At 40.8% G+C, this 15,169-nt stretch overlaps 1 protein-coding gene and 1 long non-coding RNA gene across 10 annotated transcripts in view; one reads left to right on the forward strand and one right to left on the reverse strand.

Moving 5' to 3' along the window:
* Positions 1–15,169, forward strand: part of KCNIP1 (potassium voltage-gated channel interacting protein 1) — a 575,203-nt gene that overhangs the window by 480,568 nt on the left and 79,466 nt on the right. The window lies entirely within an intron of this gene.
* Positions 9,524–15,169, reverse strand: part of LOC307209635 — a 57,841-nt gene continuing 52,195 nt past the window's right edge. The window contains exon 4 of the long non-coding RNA XR_013835671.1: positions 9,524–10,605. This is a non-coding gene — a long non-coding RNA (uncharacterized lncRNA). The remainder of the gene's footprint in view (positions 10,606–15,169) is intronic.

Here is a 15,169-nt window from a genome sequence, read left to right on the forward strand (position 1 = left end):
TGGCAGAACATGTGGCTCCTCTGGACTGCTTAAATAGGGTCGCCATACGTCTGGAATTTCCAGGACATAGCTGGAATGCTGTAGCTGCAAGCAGTATCTGGGATGAAAATTGGCGAAATGTCTGGGAAAAGCTGGACATATGGCAGCCCATGGCAGCAGTGTCGTTTTTGCCGATTTCCCTCAGAAATAGCTCCAAAATGTCCAATTTCTTTGCGTTTTTTGCAAAAGAAGCCCAACAACTCAGAGCTCAACAGCTTTTCTGTCTGGATTTTCACTTTTTGCGACATGGCAAGCCTAGCATATAACTTTTTTGTAAATCACTTTGAGGTGTTTTGCAACCAAGTAGTATACAAATTTTATGAAATAAAGAAACACATACATACATAAACATGCAAGAGGCTTCAATAATGGATAGGGCATGATATTATTTTTCATAGCAGTACAGCACAGAAATGTTTCCATATGTAAGCAAAATTATGTTTCTATTAATCTCATTTGTCTCTGTGTTATCACAGAAATTCCACTTGCGAAAAGCAGGACTGTTGGGTGTGTTATACTCAGTGTTCAGAACCATGTTTATCCTTGCCATCAATTGCTTTAAAAGGGGGCGGAGAGAGAGAGAGAAAGGATAAAATGAAGTTCAAAATTAGGAAGAAGAACAGCACAAACCCCATTCTAATATCCTAGTCAAATCTCTCCTCAACTGTGAATTGACCAGGAGAGCAATCCAAGCCCTCTTTGCTGCATGTGGTTGGTTGGTTTCACTTAGACGCAAACAGCAACACCCAGAAAACAAAGAACCAGGTTTCTATGTCTAAAAGGAAATATATTGATCAATAACTATTTGCTTTATTTTGCAAGCCAATTCTACAGGACATTTTGACTGAGAAACATTCTCACATGTCATAGTTTGTGCTTTGAGATAGTCTCACTTACTGAGAGACAAAAGCCACAGATGCTTGTCTGTGAGTCAGTCCTTTATCTACTCAGTTGTGCTTCCTTCTGTTCATTTGCTACAAGGCATCTTAGAAACAAAACCTGGAAATGTGTGTTTATTTTCCCGAGGGTCACATGCAGTTTGCATATTATTATTGTTAAAGGATAAGGATTATATGTGGCTGTTTCCCTGCTATTTCCCAAGTTGAACTTTACTTCTGAATGCACTGCTTAAAACCAACCTGTTGTGCAGACAGTTCAGTGTCAAAAAATAATCCATGAAATACTATTCAATTACTTTTATTGGTTGTATCCAATGGTTGCCCCTGAACCGCAGCTTGTGAAACTCATTTTAATAACAATAACAATAACAATAATAATCCCCAGCATCTTCAGGTAGGGCTGTGGGCTATGAGAGAACACTGTCTGAAACCCCAGAGTCACTGCTAGTTAGGCAGTTCTGAGCTAGGCAGACCAATGATCTGACTCAGTCATATTATTGCCCACCCTGAGAAAGGGGTGTTTCAGTTGCACTAGCCTCTGCAGGGACATTATGGGCAGAAACACAAATGCAGGCATTTATGATCAGAGCTCTAATAATGACTGTGACTAATAGATTTCAGCCAACTATAAATTACTCTTAAGCTTAATTTTCAGATTAATACATGGCAAATAGGTCCCTTAGGCGATTTCGAAATCCCTGAATGAATGATTTAATGAAGGCTTTGGGTTTGTTTTTAATAACAGCCTTTTCTCCCCTGTAGTGGCTCATTGCTCCTGCTCCTCCCTCTCTCAGTTAAGCTTAGCTACTAATAATCAGAGATAAACAATAGAGGGAGGAAGAGACAGGTAATGATGCCTGTTTGCTGTGGGCTTCTGAAGGAGTTTCTGAATAGCCAGAGCATCAGTATCACACATGACTATTTTCAAGATGGTGAGTGTAATGTGCAGCAAGGCCCTGAATGTGAGTCTGCCTGGGAGTCCTACATTTGTCATTTTGAGTTCCACGATGGAGAAAAAGAAGGTGTACTAAAATGTACAAAACTGATAACAGTAAATAAATTGCAGGTTTGATTACAGAAATGGCTTCATTCATAATATGTCATGATTTGAGCCTGAGAAGATTCGCCTTTCCTTCCAGTGGCATGGAAGCACTACAAAAAGACTGTGTTTCATAGATGCATATACCTTTTAAATGCTATGAACAACAAACAGTTACACAACAATTGGAATGTACCACAATATGACATTGGAATCTAAAATGGAATGAAAGAAGCATCCTAGTGCACTCTTCTGAACAGAGGTTTCCTGGAAAGTAGTTAATGGTGGAATAATGCAGACTGAATTCAACACAGAAGTTATATAAAGAGGATTGTCGTATTAGAAGACAGATTGTGTTGGCAGTATTTCTGGCATAATGGTTAGGGATTCCTGGGGCAGAGAGTATTAGGAAAAAGGATATTTCGTGTTCAAATTTTGTGAGGGGGGGAATAAAGGAGTTTTGGCTGAGTGTCTGTGTACTGAATACCATTTCTTACTATTTTTTGAATACGTTGTTGTGATTTTGCTGTTAAAGCATACAGTTTCAGAGTGAAGGCAATGATTCAGTTCCAGATTGCATCAATCAGCCTGGGGACAAGAAAATCTGGAATGATGTAAATGAAAAGTACAGCTTTTGGGCTGACTCAATGCTGCCAAGATATCCACTTCTGGATAGATTTGTTTATCTATATTATCTAAAGATTTTGTTAATCTGTTTTTATAGAGGAGAGTTTTTAGATTCTATAAACTTCACTACCACATTTTTTCAGAGATGCATATATTTCACTTTAGGATTATCTATTTACTACCTAAATCCAAAGTCGAGAGAATATTATAAAAACTCAGTGGCAAGCACAATATATTTTACACTTATTTTTAAAAAGGAAGATAAAGGGCAAGTTTATGAGGCCATTTGTAAAAGGCTGATATTTTGAAGAGTAAGAAAAAGTGTTGCATTTGTAAAATGTGTATTTTTAAAAGAACTATGCACAGATTATGTCAGTGTATAGTCAATATAAAGGGACAGCAGGGTTGCATAATTTCCTGAGACAAATTGCCAAGCTGCAGAAGTGAAAATAAAGAGGTTCTTGTATTGCAGCTTTTTGTTTCCCTCTCCATGGATAACATCAGCTTCAGGACAGGGTAGGAGGTGGATTGTCACTGTGGGAAAAAATTAAAAAGCAAGCAAACAAAAAACAAATCCCTTCATCCGCACCACAGCCCTAATACAGGTAAAGAAAAAGAAATCAGGACACTGGACATTTTAGTTATAATGTTGTAATGTGTAGTTGGCCTTCACACAGATCATTTTTAAAGTACTTTACACATATGATTTGATTATCTCTGCAATAGCCTGATAATTTGGATTTCCATTTTGTAGATGGGAAGAAGAGTGGCTTGTCTGACGTGGCCACTTGGTTTGTGGCTGTGGTGAGATTTGAAGCAGGGACCTGCTGGCTTGCAAGGTTGCAGTGCTGTAACCAGTGTTTATGCCAGCTTCCGGCAGTATAGGCAATGACCGATTAACACACACACATCTGAAAGATATGCAATTGCACACAGTTGCCAAACCCAGAAGTGGCTGAAAACGTCACAGAACACATCACTAAAAGGGCATATCGGGGCACTGATGTGTACGGGTGCCGGAAATGGAACCCCCTTGTGAAATGGTCATTGACTGTACCAAAAACGCCCCCAAAGTAGCAATGGGTTGTGCTGCTACAGCCCCAAGCAGAGCTGCTGCTGCAGGCAGTTTAATGGGGCAGCAGCATTCACCTGACCTCAAGTCAATCACAATGCTACTGCTTACCAGGTTATAGACAGGGAAGACTGATGCGGCAGTGATGCTTGCAAGGTGCAAAAGTATCAGTGGAGCCAGTCCCACTGGCACATTTGCACTGTGCCCACATTCTCCCCTCTACTTCCAAGTAAGCACCAGTAACACAACTGACAGGAGGTTAGCTGAGTGTTGCTGCCTCACATTGTCCAATACTGTGCTGATAGCCTGTTTTCCCACTTGAGGACACACTGGGGGTAAGGAGGGAGATACTCTATGTGGCAGGACATGCCTGTAGCAAAATATTTTTCTTCTTTTTTGAATAAAGTATTTTTATTCATTTTTCAGAAAACAAGCAGCGCAAACACCAGCAAACAATTTGGCTGTCACTGCAGAATCCATATCAAAAATTCAGGGGAAGACACATTGCAGTTTAAATGCACTGAAGGCACAATCTTACATATTAATGTACCAGGTCTCCCCACATACTTCAGCAGCAAAATATTATCCGACTCAAAATGACTCCCCATGAGCAAGCCCTTTACTTTCTGTTTTGTTCTTCCAATGATTTTATCTTGTGGGAACATCTGAGGGAAGAAGCTACAGCTTTCGACGGAGAAAGGAGACGGCCAGGCCAAGGAAGGGGCAGCAGTTTTAATTTGAAATCATAAAAAGGGGATCTTGCTTTGTTCAAGAAGAATGAAGAGCATGCAGTTAAGAAGTTTCTTAAACACATTGACCTGGTCCTTTCAGGGCAAAAAATTAGTGGAGCAGAGGTAGGCTAATTCACACCACGGCTTGGGCCAAACAACTCAAGTTATAAATATACATATTGGCTATTATGTGAGTGGGGTATTCTCTTTAAAAAAAAAGACTTTAAAATGTAGTATCCTTTAGTACCTCATTTCCCTACAACTGTGTAGTAGAATTTGATCCAAAAATACAGTACTTCTCTAGAGAGTTTGCTGATGACCCAGATCTTCTGGATGGGGAGAAATTTTGAAACAGATGTGAGTCCTAATGTGAAATACATTGGCTTTCCAGATGGCACATTCTTTCCAATATTCACTTGGCACTGAATTGCCTTTACACCTGCATGCAAATTTTGTTGGTTATGTCATATTTTCCCTCTATTAAAAAGAAAGTATTGGAGAACCTTTCAGAAAAACTGGGGTGTTTGCTGGCTGCTTGCTTGCAAACACAGTTAAACTGCCTTTCATTGTTTTCAGGGATATTTGTACAATGTTTATTAGCTAAACAAAGTGAGCATTTGAACCTTAAAACTGAAGGAAGAACCTCTCTTTTTACCATTACTTTATGCTATTATTTCTGAGTAATCTTCAGTGTCAGATTATTTTTTACATTGTTTGCACTATTTGTCTGTATCAGACCGTAAGTTTCAACCAACTACTAGTTTGTGATTAAAGTAGAGTCCAAACCCAACAGAGGATCTTTACTCTTAAGAACTGGAAATGGGATTGACATGGATACATGGAGGGTTAGTTTTATGCCACTAGAGTGAGAATCTGATTTCAATATCAATATAAATGGTCATTATGTAAGCAGAATTAGCACTACCAGCTTAATGCAGTTACTCTGGATTTAAACCAGGGCAAATGAGATCAGAATGTGGTTCTATGTAGATAAGAGCTTTGTAAAACTACTTTAGATAATGCTTTCATATTTGAGCAGCTGTCTGAAGAGGGGTTAAGCAGCCAATTTTAGAAAGTATTGGGCCTTTTTCAGTGACATTTAAATACAACTATGTTTTTTCCTGGCTGAAGGAAAATATGCATTCATCAAAATAAACTGTGGGAATGGGGCTATCCTTAGGGTTTGCAAGGTCCTGTTCAAATAAGAAGAAAGGTACTAGTAAAGCCACAGTTAATTTAAGATCTGTCTCATTTATTTGAGGATGAGTGAACCAAAATTCACACAAACTGAGATTGAGAAATCAGATTAGAGTGTTACCATCAACTCCTTGGTGCTGGCTGAAGGTTTTGTGGACAGACAACCTGTTGAGTGTACAACTGCTAAAAATTGTGGGCAATGGTTCCCCATCTGGTTTTCGTCATAGCCCTGGAACCTTGATGAGAAAATGCAAAGGTTCTGTAAGTTTGAGGGATGTCTCTAAGGCTGCCTTAGGATGAGTTGGCTAAAAGACAGACCTAGTACAGTCACAAAGAGCCATCATGTCAGCCCAACATCACAATTTGTGGGATAGATGGCATACCAGTAAAATGAATGCTAGACTAGCTTCTGAGTTGCTCCTCTTATTGTGCATCAGATGAGCTACCTGTCTCTCAAGTGACACACTGTATCTTTATTTGTATAGTGGTACCTTGGTTTTTGAGCGTTTCGGAAGACGAACATTTTGTTTTTTGAATGCCGAAAACCCAAAAGTAATTGCCTATGCTTTCAAACGTCCCTTAGACGTTGAACGGCTTCCGCTGCGTGTTTTTCAATTTTTCCAATTGAACTTGGAGCCAGCCCTTTGCGCCTCAGTTTTCGAATGTTTCAGAAGTCGAACCGTCTTCCAGAACGGATTACGTTCGAGAACCGAGGTACCATCTTTTAAAAACTAAAATTGACAAATTTATAAAAGACAGTTTCAAAACTGATATGTAGATTAGAGGTAGGAGTTCTGTGAAATCACAGGTAGTAGCTAATAGGTGTACTCCATAGTCAGCATTAGTATCTGCCTTTCATCTTAAAAGTCCAAGGCCGGTTTTGCACACTCTGGTGATCCACTCTCAAACTTGCATAAATGTTCTTAAAAAAGAAGAAGAGCTCATCCCGGTGAGGGTGAAATATGATGATTTATTTACAGAAAAGTGAAGGCACTATCAGTCTACCTTTGTCATGTTAAAATGTTTTATTTGTCTTTACTCTTACACAGTAATTCTTCCTACATTGTTTGCATGGTGAAACTATTGGTCTTGCAAATATACCTTCATTTTCCAGACACAGACAATGGCAACAGGGACAATTGTGCCTGAGGTCTTGGCTGTAGGTAACCTGCATTAAAGTTGAATTCTAAAATGTGCTTCAAATGTTGTGGAAATTTGAAAATATACATCTGTGTACTGTATATATTCCACACTGCATGAAACCTATATGCATCTTTTAAAAATGTGCACTCTGTAGATATGCATGTGTCAGTCACCCTTAAATAGCCTGGAACAGGGCCCAGCTGGAGTTGATGGATGTTGCAATCCACAACACCGGGGTGAGAAAAGTTGCTGTAGAATGCACAGGCAGCCTAAAATAACACTCCACATCAATATGGTATACAGATGTGCCCCTCACGTTAGAGTAACAGTCCTAAAGTCAAACATGCAGTGGTTCCTATGTATGTCAACTTAGAAGTAAGTCCCACTAATTTCAGATGTAGTGTAGTTCAGGTTTAACCTGGCAAATACACAAAACTTTGAAGTACAGTGGTACCTCAGGTTAAGTACTTAATTCATTCTGGAGGTCTGTTCTTAACCTGAAACTGTTCTTAAGCTGAAGCACCACTTTAGCTAATGGGGCTCCCGCTGCTGCTACGCCACCGGAGCACGATTTCTGTTCTCATCCTGAAGCAAAGTTCTTAATCTGAAGCACTATTTCTGGGTTAGCAGAGTCTGTAACCTGAAGCGTATGTGACCTGAAGCGTATGTAACCCGAGGTACCACTGTACCTCAAATGCTCATCTCCCCACCCCCTCCTCAGATCCTCTTGCTGTTTTCTAGATATGCTTCCTTTATGTGATTTGAATGCTGTGGAATAGCTTCAAAGCCATTTAGACCATTGTTTTGCTAAATAAAATGCTTGATACAAGCTAAACTAGCATCTCGATAACAGTTACATGAGGGAGTCCAGCTTATTAGCAGCCTTAAACAAATGTGGAGCTGAGTCTGATAACCATTTTTGAAAACCACCTCATTAACTACTGCTTGATAAGAGGATAGTGACATAGTAAACAACTTCACACTTGCAAAACTCCATGAGTGGAGGAGGCAAAGGCCTTATTATTTTGTATTGCTCTGTGATCATAGGCTGAAATATGCTTTTATAGTCAACAACTATTTTGGTGTTTTATATAAATAACATTAGCTGTGGAAATTCAAACGTATCCATTCTTCAGGAAATCAGCCCCGAGTGCTCACTGGAAGGACAGATCGTGAAGTTGAGGCTCCAATACTTTGGCCACCTCATGAGAAGAGAAGACTCCCTGGAAAAGACCCTGATGTTGGCAAAGATGGAGGGCACAAGGAGAAGGGGACGACAGAGGACGAGATTGTTGGATAGTGTTCTCGAAGCTACAAACATGAGCCTGACCAAACTGCAGGAGGCGGTGGAAGACAGGAGTGCCTGGCGTGCTCTGGTCCATGGGGTCACGAAGAGTCGGACACGACTAAACAACAACTTGGAAATTTTTGATCTATTTGTAAATCAGAAGAAGTGGAATACTTTTGCTCCATTGTTTACTGTTTGTGAATTATATGAAGTTCACGGTGAAGCTTTGTTAACAAAAATTCAGCTGACTATTGATAAACCTATTGGCATTTTGATTAGCATTTTTCTAAAAGACAAACAAAAATATATTACAAGACCTGTTTCTAAGCTGCAAAGAGGAAGCAATGTAAACCCAAATTTTATTGATTGTGCATAGGATCACCCTGTGTGATTCCTTTTTTATTCTGCAGTTTTAATTAACAAAGGGTATAAGTGTGGTGTGCAAAGCCCATGCATGCTGCTGTTTATCACAATGGCCATGTTAGCTACTCAATAAAGCCATTCATACAGTTTTATAAAAGTCTATTTATCTTTAACAGCCTGTTGCAGTCCACTGAAGACTGTACAATACACTGAAGGTGAAAGATAACGCTACGTGGGGACATTATGTTCAGTTCTTTTCATTTGTGTGTGGAAGTGTGTACTTGTAATATATCAGATCATCTGCAATTTATTGTAGGGGTTCCACTTGTCTTTTCTATTGGTTCATTATTTGACTTCTCCTTTTCTTGACTTTTTGCTATTTTCCATCATACTGTTTTGCTGAAAACATAGGCTAACTAGGTATCTATGAACTGAAAGGCTTCTTCCATTCAAAGATGTACCAAGATCCAGTGGAGGATCCCAAACAATAGAGGGGAACAATGTTCACAGATATCCCCCTTCCCACTGCAGTGCTGAGTGCTGCCTTTCATGTTCCTCTAGAGGGCCCTACCAGTGCATTTTTTTCAGGGAGGCACAAGGCTGCCTTGTGGGAAGAGACAGAAAGTGTATGTCAGTCATCTCACTTCCACTGGCAGGAACTCTGCTTAAAGTACAATCCCACCCTCAGAAACCTAGTTAGGATATGAACTATATTCTATTGTATTGCAGAAAGGAGGTGTGCCCCTGCTTTAGCATAAGAAAAAGCCAGCATTCTTTGTATTTTATTTTTCAGTTCAATAGAGCTTTGTGTCAGCATAACTTCTTAAGAAATAATCTTTTGGCTTGGGCAAAATCTTAATTGTCTGTTTTGAATGCCTCTATTGAATATTTGCATTGCTTAATAAGCAGAGGCTAATCTGGATGTCTGGGACGCAGGTGGCGCTGTGGGTTAAAGCCTCAGCACCTAGGACTTGCCGATCGAAAGGTCGGCGGTTCGAATCCCTGCGGCGGGGTGCGCTCCCGCTGCTCAGTCCCAGCACCTGCCAACCTAGCAGTTCGAAAGCACCTCCGGGTGCAAGTAGATAAATAGGGACCGCTTACCAGCGGGAAGGTAAACGGCGTTTCCGTGTGCGGCTCTGGCTCGCCAGAGCAGCGATGTCACGCTGGCCACGTGACCCGGAAGTGTCTTCGGACAGCGCTGGCCCCTGGCCTCTTAAGTGAGATGGGCGCACAACCCCAGAGTCTGTCAAGACTGGCCCGTACGGGCAGGGGTACCTTTACCTTTACCTTTAATCTGGATGTCTAAGTGATTAATTTACAAGCAGGCATAAAGCAAAAAGTGATAAAATAAAGAACTAGGAAGGGAGGAAAACAGTGCATTCAAAAGCATGAACATGCGGTTAGATGGGATGTGTTGGATAGGTATCACTTTGGACCCTCATAAAATGCTATAATTTCAGGATCTCAGATCAGAGCAGGTGAGTTTATGCAGTGTAGCAAACATGCTTCCGATATGTTAGTTTAACCGCCTGGGCTTTCTCAAAGGCATTTAATGAAAGACAGCCCATAGGATTGCCATGCCATTTATCAGTCACTGCTCCTATGGCTTTAACAGAAACCTGTTCTGTTGAAGATATGGAAGGTTGGGGGACAAAATGCAGGTCCTCCAGACTTGCACACATGTTGGTTCTGTTCAGAGCTTCTGATGACACATGAACTTTGGGGTGGGGTGGGAGGCAGGTGTGATCCCATTCTCCTTGCAATCTGGTATCTCATGAATAGAGCTAATGTTTACCTCCCAAGTTGTATAGAGTTCCACCTGCTGATTCAGTAGTTGTTGTTTAAGACAAAGAAGTCTAGGCTGATGTTGTTGTTGTCACTTGGAAAACCAAGCAGCTGATGGTGATAATAGTAAGGATTTTCTGCTAGGGCAGCTGATTGATGCTACTGAAGAGAACCTCGTATAAATGCTGGTGTTATAGTCATATATTATTCCATCACTTCCTATGTATTTTCAAGGTTCTCCTTGATTGCTTCTGTAGCTATTATCATGCCTGCATGCCACCCGCTTCAAGCCATAAACATACAGCCCAGAGGCTGGCAAAGTGCTGCCCGGATGTCAGACTAGTGTTGCATTGCAGCAGTTGTAGATTGATTTCCATAATTTACAGTATGTAGAAGGCCATGTTTCTTAGTCAGTGTAGAAACTGGAAAAGAGAGAAGTTACTGAATTAGCATATTTCACACATACTTAGCAATTTATATCAGGCAAAGGTTTAGTTTGCAAATATGCACAGGGAAAAATGGCAAGGACTGCAAATGATTTATCTGCTGTTTACCATATCCTGAAGCTTAGAACCAATAATACATGGAGAATTAAATGATTATTCTTAATGCGTTCAGACAGCAGACACAAAACCTGGGCTCATCTAAATTTCAGATCAAGAATTAGACTTAAAATGGGGGGGGGGCTTCTTTCTTTCCAGCTGAAGCGTAGGGGATAGGAGGACCGATTGTGAAAGGTTTCCACTAACACAATAACTGCAAGCAAATTATAGATTTAATTTTAGATTGTTCAAGAAACTCTGCAGTGGGAAAGTCTATCATGTTGTATCGGGATTGAAAGAAGCAGTTTTGTGTTCAACAAGAATATGGCAAATACTTGGCTGCTGCGGAATGGTCTTAAGTTTATTTTTCAGCCTCTTTAGTTTATTCTGCTTGTTTATATTTATATTTTAATTGCTTTGTTGTATCTTTTCATGTAAATCCTGGGAACATGGCTGATGTGTACTCTTCAAATGCCTATAATTAATAACACTTCCTTGCCTCCCCCCTTCAGACCCCGTTGCATTGGCAAAATCTGCTCTGGGGGTGTACCTCAAGCCTCTGGAGCATACTTAGAGGGCGGGTGGAGGCCTGAAAAAAGGGAGGAGAGGTAAGAAAAGTCCTGTTGTGCAAATGGAAGTCTGTTCTGCTTGCATAACAGCAGCATTGGATACTGCCATGTGTGAATATACTAGTGAAATGCCAATCAAATTGGGATGACAAGTGGAATGGAGCCGCTGGATGTTTTATTCCTTCCTACTCCAAACTCATTCTCTACGGCTAGACCTCCAGACAGGCTTAGTTTGTAGTACAGTAGTACCTCAGGTTAAGTACTTAATTCGTTCCGGAGGTCCGTTCTTAACCTGAAACTGTTCTTAACCTGAAGCACCACTTTAGCTCATGGGCCTCCTGCTGCCGCCATGCCGCCGGAGCACAATTTCTGTTCTCATCCTGAAGCAAAGTTCTTAACCCGAGGTACTATTTCTGGGTTAGCGGAGTCTGTAACCTGAAGTGTATGTAACCCGAGGTACCACTGTATTAGCCAAAGTGAAAGTATTACTTGAAATTAAGATAGGCTTTGAGATAAGCAATGTCTTACTATTGTGACCAGCTCACCATGTAGCACCTGTTGGCACAAAGCCACTCAGTCCCCCCCCCCCCAGACACCACTTTGTGTTGAAAGTAGGAAACCGTGTACTGCCAACTGAATGGCGAGATGGCAGGCCATTCATCTTTTCTTCGGTGCTTAGCCCAGAAAGAAGTGTGGGGGAGTTTGCCTCTTCAGGTGTCAGTGGTACATTCAGTAGCTGACTACATCAGAGCTGCAGCGGAACTTTGCCTGAAAAGCTGGGGTGACAGTAGTAGGGAGAAGCCACCTTCCAATTTCTCCAGCCTTCAGATCTCCAAGCTAGCAATAGTAACAGAGCTGAGATTGACTTTTAGCACACTGCTGTAATTGCTCATTTAGGACCAGTTGTAGCAGCATCCTAAAAGCAAATCCATGCAGAGTTCAGTTGTGCACACCAGCTGCAGTTGCATTTTGGGATGCTGTCACAGTCAGTCAGTTTTATTGCACATAGGCAAAGGCTGCTGCAATGTACACAGAATCATTCAACAGTTAAAAGGAAATATGCTGGATTAATTTAAAAAACCTTAAAATGTTTATATTATCAAAACAGAGCTATAGAAGTAGCTCTAGCATCCTGCTCTAGCATCAGCCCTCCATCTGGAGGCTGAGAATGGGTATATACCTAGTGCCTGAGCCGAAGCCTACCTACATCTGTAATTGATAATGTTTTGGCCAATTTTTAATCCCAGAATGTTGTATTGTCCAGTTTTTACATCTTTCCTTGTCTAGGCTTTCACTCCCTGATGTGGTAGTCACTATGCGTGGGTCCACAAAGTGAGTTAGACCTTTGTGATTTTACACATGTAATCTCCCAGAAAGCTGTTTGAAGAGCCATGGATGTAAGTTAAAAAACAAAAACAAAAGTGGTTGTCACCTTATTTTTTTGTAGTGAATTTCATACAAAGTATTATGTAATTCTCTTTTACTTTAGATCAGCTCTTTGTAGACAATTTCTCAGTTTGTCCATGTGCAAAAAAGGATAGATTTTCCTATCTGTCCCTTGTTACTTGAAATAAGTATTTGCAGCTAAATAGGACTGTAATCCACATACTTTTCCAACATTCTTTTCCAAAATGCTCTTTAGTAAACTATTTTTGGGGGTCAAAAGACTGGTTGGGATTCACTGGTGCTTTCTCACAATAATTGAAGCCTGGGGTTTTTACTGCAGATAGGTTCAGTGAATATAAGGTACTTATTAAAAGACTCGACTTGCTACTAGAGCACAATATCCAGTAAGATATTGATAAACCATAAAAAACTAGACTGAAACATTCTGATAGTTCTATGTTGCTGCTGCTCCTGGTTTTTTTTTTTTTCTTTTCAGAATATGAAGCCTTAAATTGGGAACACATTTTTGCCAGTTCAAGGTCAAAAAAGGCACCAGGCGTGTGGCACAAAGTCTACAATTGTGAAATGACTTTTTCTAGCAAAACCCTGTTGACTCCAGTGAGAGAGCAATCCTGACTGGTGCAGGGAGATGCAGAGCAGTGGATTGTGTCAAACACAGCATTTATTAATGACTAATAAATAAGTTCCTCAATGTGAATGAGATTCTAAAGGATAAGGGTTGTCCTCAGGAAGAACTTTTCAGTAGGTCTGTAGAGTATTTTATATGAAATAAATAAACATTTCTGATACCTCTGGGTTTGTGTGGGCAGCACCAGAACTGGGATTTCTATATTTTATTTTTCTTTGTCTTTGCCTTGTAGCACTCGCAATTATACCAACATCACCCACTCAACTATCCTTCCTGTGCATCAAAACATACTCCCTAAGGCCAGCTCTGTGATGTCTTCCTAGCAGTGAAACTTTTATTTGGGTGATAATAACATTGCCTTCCTCTCTAGAAAGAATGTACCATTTCAATTAATGGCTGCTCTTTGATCAACCAAGTAAAAGCAAAATATTTCTTAACATGGCTCTTTCTTTAAATAGATGACATTTCCCTAGACCTCCTGGCAGCTTTAAATATAATTTTAGTCATTGCTTAAATCACCTGGTGTTACAAGAAATCGACTGAATCATTGACAACAGAGAGGAAAAATAAATGTTATATGCTCGCCAGTGTTTGACTTAAGAAATGTTAAATTGTCATAGTGGGCTATATCAAATGTTAGTCCTACTCAGAGTAGACCCATTAAATAAATGGGCATGAGTAACTTGAGAAGGGACGCAGGTGGTGCTGTGGGTTAAACCACAGAGCCTAGGACTTCCGATCAGAAGGTTGGCGGTTCGAATCCCCATGACGGGGTGGGCTCCCGTTGCTTGGTCTCTGCTCCTGCCAACCTGGCAGTTCGAAAGCACGTCAAAGTGCAAGTAGATGAATAGGGACCGGTCCGGTAGAAAGGTAAACGGCGTTTCTGTGTGCTGCTCTGGTTCGCCAGAAGCGGCTTAGTCATGCTGGCCACATGACACGGAAGCTGTATGCCAGCTCCCTCGGCCAGTAAAGCGACATGAAAAAATAACTCTCATGGATTTAAAGTTGGATCAATCCATATTGTGCTGAATATGATGAGTCAATTAGGGCATATGTAAACTTTTTGGGCCTTTATCTAAAGTAGTTTTCAGAGATTATTTGACTCATGTGTTTGCAAATTGCTAGAAGAGGAAAATAAAGAATTCCAAACCCAACACCTCTTTGGGTGCAGTCCTAAACATATTTAATTCTGAGAGAACATGCTTAGGAGTGTTTTCTTTGTAATGTCTTGCCAGACAGAAGCGTGACATGTGGGACTTCAAAAACTGCATAGGAACAAGGGTGTGCCTCATTTTGCTTTTTTGTTGGTAGCTAATTTTGGTGGTCATTATAATTTTGGTGGTCAGATAATGTGTCTTCTAGAGTCCTGTTCAAACATTATTGATGCATAGGGCTCTGACCTGGCTAGTCTCAATTTGCAAACACCTGCAAAGGAGCTCCTACCTGTGAGCTGCTTCTCATGCATAAGCACTGCAAGTCTGGGCAACTCTGTCCTGAGTGCAAGGAGCCCCTACCTGGAGTTCACCCATAGGTGTTTCTTTGCAGATGTTTGTGCTCAGTGTGTGAATGTTGGGGGCAGGGCTAGCCCAAGATGGGGCCTCAGGAGTGGGACCACCAGCACAGTCCTGCTCCTGCTTCACCACATGAGTATGAGTATATGAATGGTGTAGGACAACATGATGATTGGGTGGGATGTTACCCTTATCTGAGTTCTAGAAGTAAAGTAACCAGAATAGAAATGAAAAGGACTGTCACGTTTGGAGGTTGTTTTCAACTTTTGAATGTGTGTATATGTGTGAGGACTGTTAAGAAATCCTTTCCCCTTAGCTCTGAGAGGGAA

This window comes from Podarcis cretensis (genome assembly GCF_951804945.1).
Source record: "Podarcis cretensis genome assembly, chromosome: 2".
NCBI lineage: Eukaryota > Metazoa > Chordata > Lepidosauria > Squamata > Lacertidae > Podarcis > Podarcis cretensis.